Here is a 5,881-nt window from a genome sequence, read left to right as displayed (position 1 = left end):
CAGCGAGACTGCTAGCCTGGACAAGAGAATTTAACAGAAGATCTCTCGCTCGGGCGGTCAAAAGTGGCCGCCCCAGCGAGACTAGAGAGAAGGCTCAAAGTTTTTATTCGAGAGTCACTCGCCCCAGCGGTCAAAACCTACCGCCCTAGCGAGTTACGCGATCCAGCAAGATTCTGCGAGATTTGTTTCTATTTTCATGGACTCTATCCAAGACCACTAACCTAATACACGAGATTGGGCGCCGTTTTTCAGACTTACACATCATATTTTCATCATTTTTTCTGGGAGAGAAGGCTAGGAGTAAGGAAGACTTTCGAAGAACTCGAGAATTCCAAGCGTCGCAGCCATCTTCCATCGTCATATTTAGTATTTTATTATTCAGTATTTTATTCTCTTGCATAGATTGTTGATTTTTAGTATGAATTTGGTTGGCTAAACTCTAAATTTGTTGGGATTTGAGGGGATCCTACCCATACTCGTTGTTTAACATTATTTCTTGACATTTTTACAAGTGATTTGTTTATGCTATTGTTATTTCTTGTTTCAAGCGAAGCCTAGCTATCTTCCTTTGATTATTGCATGTTGTTAACGATTTCGACAGACTAATTAACAATAGGATCGCATAGTATAAACCACGGACTTACAATTTTAGTAGACATACGGAATTGGGTACGTGTCGATAGTAATAGTTCACCCGGATGAAAGCTAGTGGATTCCATAGAACGTAATGCAATCGTGAACTGTTAAATAATTGAGGACACTTGATTACTGCATGTTTATGATTAGTATTAATATAGCTCGACAGAGTATATTGATTAGTCTAGGGAATTCCGTCGAATGCACGAGTAAAAGTCGAGTCTAATTATCTGAACACGAGTGGTAGGTGAACTGATAATTCCCAACAAATTCGTTTCTCATTTGATTTTCATCCAATTTAATCATTGATTTCTTGATTATTTGTTCTTGCATTTTAATCATTTTAGTATTAAATTCACTTTAGTTTAATCACCAACTCCATCTATCGTTGCTAGAGAAATTTAAGTGAAAATAAGAATAGTGTAACGCAGTCCTTGTGGATCGATACTCGTATTCACGTACGTTTATTATAACTTGACTATCGTGCACTTGCGATATTTTAAATCGAGCTTTCATTTATAAAACAAATTTTGGGACTATTCACTGTGCAAGTTTGGCTCGATCAAGTTTTTGGCGCCGTTGCCGGGGACTGTTGATTCACAATTTTTTATTTTTCATTTAAATTCTTTAGTATTATTTATTTTATTGTTAGTTGATACTCCTATTCTGTTGCAGATTTTTCTTGTGGTGCATGCGAAGATCACTCGACGTGGAGCTTGAATTTGACCCTGAAATCGAAAGAACTTTCCGCAGACGAAGACAGCAACAAAGACTCAAAGAACAGATGGAAAGACACGAGCAAGAACGTGGAGAGGAACAGCGTGACAATAGACAAGTTGAGATACCACGTCGCATTCCGATGATGGATTATGCACAACCGTCTCTTGAGGGAGCACGTCCAAGCATCGTGAGACCAGTCATCCGAGCTAACCAGTTTGAGATCAAGCCAGCTATCATTCAGATGATTCAAAACACTGTTCAATTTGGGGGAAGTGCACTTGACGACCCTAATTCTCATATAGCTGATTTTCTTGAAATTTGCGATACTTTTAAGTTTAATGCTGTGGCTGATGATGCTGTTCGTTTGCGTTTATTTCCATTTTCACTAAGAGATAAAGCTAAGGCGTGGTTAAACTGTTTGCCTGTAGGGTCTATCACTACATGGGAGGATATGGCGAAGGCATTCCTGACCAAGTACTTTCCTCCGTCGAAGACTATGAAGCTGAGAGCCGACATTACTACTTTTGCTCAATATGAGCTTGAGTCACTTTACGAGGCGTGGGAGCGATACAAGGATTTATTGAGGAGATGTCCACACCATGAGCTACCTCTTGGGTTAGTTGTTCAAACTTTTTACTACGGTCTGCTTACTTCTAACCGTACCATGATAGATGCTGCTGCCTGTGGTAACTTGCTGAGAAAAACGGCTGAGGAAGGATATGAATTATTGGAGGAGATGGCTGCTAGCAGCTATCATCCTCATTCTGATAGGCAGAAACGAGGTGCGGGGGTTAATCAAGTTACTGATTTGTCTGCGGTGTCAGCACAGTTGGAGGCTTTGAACAGAAAGATTGATGGGATGAGTGCGAGTGGATCGGTTATGCGTCTGCAAGAGATTTTCTGTGATAAGTGTGGAGGTGAGCATGACGTGCAGGATTGCCAAGATGGCAATCCATTCTATGTGCCTGAGGGAGCAAAACACGTGGGATTCCAGAACCGTCCTAGAAATGACCCTTATTCAAACTCCTATAATCCGGGATGGAGGAATCACCCAAACTTTTCGTGGGGAGGTCAAAACAACCAAAACCGCCAACAAAGAGGGCCACCACATGGGATGCACCAAGGATTCAAGCCAGAACCGCCTAGGGAGGAGAAGTCAAATTTAGAGCAAATGATGACTAAATTTATTTCTGCAACCGAGACGAGATTTCAGAATCAGGATGCATCCATAAAAGGGTTAGAGAATCAAATTGGACAATTGGCTAAGTTAATTGCTAATAGGGAGCAAGGAACTTTGCCAAGCAACACGGAGACTAACCCGAGAGAGCATGTGAAAGCTGTGGAATTGCGCAGTGGAAAGGCACTTGAGTCTAAGGAGGAAAAGAACAAGCAAGGTGAGGATGAGGTGGAACAGCAAGGAGGTAAGTCTTCTAACTCTACTTTTACACCTATTGCACCGAGTAAAATTGTTATCCCCCCACCTTTTCCTGCAGCACTGAAAAAAGCTAAGTTAGATGCACAATTTGGTAAATTTCTTGAGATATTCAAAAAACTGCATATTAACATTCCTTTTGCTGATGCTTTACTGAATATGCCAAGTTATGCAAAATTCTTGAAAGATATCTTAGCAAACAAGCGGAAGCTAGAAGATCATATGACTGTGAACTTGACTGAAAATTGCTCCGCTTTAGTTCAAAACAGGATGCCTCCTAAGCAAAAAGATCCAGGGAGTTTCTCTATACCTTGCATTATTGGTGATATTAATTTTCATAAAGCTCTATGTGATCTTGGTGCGAGTATTAATTTGATGCCGTATTCTGTGTTTAGGAGACTGGGATTGGGTGAACCCAAGCCAACTAGGATGTCATTGCATCTGGCTGACAGATCTGTCAAGTATCCACGTGGGATTATCGAAGATGTCTTGGTGAAAGTGGATAAGTTTATTTTTCCTGCAGATTTTGTAGTACTTGATATGGAGGAAGATTTGGAGATGCCTTTAATCCTAGGGAGACCATTTCTGGCTACAGGGAAAGCACTGATCGATGTTGTGTTAGAGTAGGTGCACGTCGAGCCAAGTGTTGGCCGACTGTTCACGATGAAACTCTTTGTATAAACGATCTTTATTTTAATAATATTTCAATTTATTAATTTGGCGCATCTTTATCTTTATACCCATGCTTGTTGCATAGATAAAGTCCTTGAATATACAAATAGTAGAAAGAATATGAGATGCTCATATGATGAGTATCATGAAACTCATATTTGGAATACTGTATATTCTAAACCGTTCCTAGTCGATTCAGCCGCCACTAAGAAGGATAAAGGCCGCTCGAGTTAGAGACTAGTATCTGCGATGTGAGTACCATGTTTCATTGGTAGGGGACATTGTGATGTCCGAGCATGCAGATAGGTGCTCCTGGTAGAGTGCACTGAACAACCCTCTATAAAGGACTTTCCAAGTGGTTCTCACTTATCGAGTGGAAACGTCCTAGTTTATGGTTGTACACCATTAGTCCTTATGACCCGGGACAACATTGAGACTCTATATGCTAGCGTTCCACTTTGACTTGTTTACCGACTCTTTTGGGGTCATTAGGTGGCAAGATTGGGTGTTACGGCGAAACATATAGGAGTCGATGCATTGTAGTCGGGGATTCACCGCTTACCTACGGGTATGGATATCCTATGTGTTTTTCATGTATGTGTGGGTTGAAATCTCTGATCAGAGTATGGTGGTAATTATGAAAAGGGTTTCATAGATTACACCATCGATGCAACCACGACATGACACATAGTATCGATTCATTGACAACTCTCGATAGACCAATAGTTGTCGAATCGGTCGGGATATATGAGTTGAAGGGACCGTACTGTACGCTAACCATAATTGAATGGTTCTTGCAGGCACTATCATGTGATACCTAGGGAATCACGTAAGCGATGCTGCTAGGCGCTTAACGTGATTGGTTGGGTACTATCAGACTTGAAGTTCTGACGTTCTTACTATCAAGGAGTTGATAAGTAAGAATGGAGCAATTGGGGTATGCTCGTATAAGGACATGTTTAGTCCGAATCACATTGAGATGTGAACCCACGGCTAGTTGTATCAATGAACCATTGAGGGCCACACAAGTACTTGCTTAGTAAATCCCGAAGAGAAGTAAAATAGTTCAATGTGTTGAACGGCTTATAAATGTGTTTATAAGCGTAAAGAAAATTAGAAGTATGACTTCTATGAGAGAAATATAAATTTTAATTTATGGAAGTGTTCCTAAGATTAAAATTTGGCCAAGTAAATAATGTAGTTGAAAATTGTGATTTTCATAAACATTGTTGTGGACTAAATTAAATTAATTCAAGTGTTGAATTAATTAAACACTAGTGGACCTAGTAGAGTCTAAATAATTAAATTAATTCAAGTGTTGAATTAATTAAATAATATTGAGTCTTGTAGAGCTCAATTTAAATAATTATTTAACTAGTGGGACTTGAGTAAAATCAAGTAGTATTTAATTAATCTCAAAATGTTTGAGATAATTAAAATTTAGTCTATGGTTTTTAATGTGTTAAAAACCATATAATATATGTGAGACATGCTAGGGTTTGCATGCTTGGGAGGTGAAGAGGTGTGGAATATTTTTGATTAAAAAATTGCAAAGGCATGCAACTTTTCTCCCAACTTTTCCCACACCCAAGACTAGACTTCACTACACACACTTCCCTCCTCACTTGGCCGAAACTTGAAGGCATTTCTCTCTCAAATTTTTCCTTTTTTGTTCTTCATTTTCTTGGAGAAAAATTCTTCTCTTTGATAAATCTTCAAATATTTCTAGTGCAATATTTGAAGGGGTTTACAAAGCTAAGTGGTGGGCCTAATTCTTGGAGGATAGGAGGTGGAAGCTTGTAGACTTATCTTGCCAAGAAGAGCTTAGTTGCAAGCAACTAAGTTGGAGCCATCATCAACTTCTTGAAGTTGATAGGTAAAAATCCTAAATCATCCTATGCATGGTTTTAGTTTATTTGTAAATATTGCACAAAAACAATGAGGGGGCCGAAATTTTCTTGATAAAATTTTATTTTTCGCTTCCGTTGCGTTTCCGGCCCCCGTAACCGGTCCGCTTTCAAGTGGTATCCGAGCTAAGGTTACGGTTTTTGTGTAATATTTGCATAATGTTATGTTGAGATCGATTTCTAACCGTTTGAGATTTTTTGTGCAAGAAAATCAAAGGGCCGAAAATTTTGAAGAAAAACAAAAAAAAAAAAAAAATGATTTTTCGGGCAGCATGTTGCTGCCCGAGGGCTGCCCGAGCTGCCCTGAAATTTCGGGCAGCAAAGGGCAGCCCGAGGGGCTGCCCGAATAAATCCAGCTTTTAAAATAAAAAAAAAAAATTTTTTTTGTTGTTGCCGGAATCCGGCGACGGAGCTCCGGCGACGGCGATGACGGCTAGGGTTTCCAAAAGTGTTTTGGACAATCTTAGTGTCATGGGCCTTGAGATGTTGGGCCATTGGATGGCCAACATAATTT

The 5,881-nt window shown here is 39.7% G+C and overlaps 1 non-coding gene across 1 annotated transcript; it reads right to left on the bottom strand.

Moving 5' to 3' along the window:
- Positions 1–1,855: 1,855 nt before the first annotated feature.
- Positions 1,856–1,962, bottom strand: LOC140808524 (small nucleolar RNA R71). The gene has a single exon (XR_012112944.1). It is a non-coding gene; the product is annotated as a small nucleolar RNA R71 (small nucleolar RNA).
- Between the last annotated feature and the right edge of the window lie 3,919 nt (positions 1,963–5,881).

This window comes from Primulina eburnea, chromosome 12 (genome assembly GCF_022965805.1).
Source record: "Primulina eburnea isolate SZY01 chromosome 12, ASM2296580v1, whole genome shotgun sequence".
Taxonomy (NCBI): domain Eukaryota; kingdom Viridiplantae; phylum Streptophyta; class Magnoliopsida; order Lamiales; family Gesneriaceae; genus Primulina; species Primulina eburnea.
Note: the sequence above shows the minus strand (reverse complement) of the source record. Positions and strands in the feature narration are given on the sequence as shown.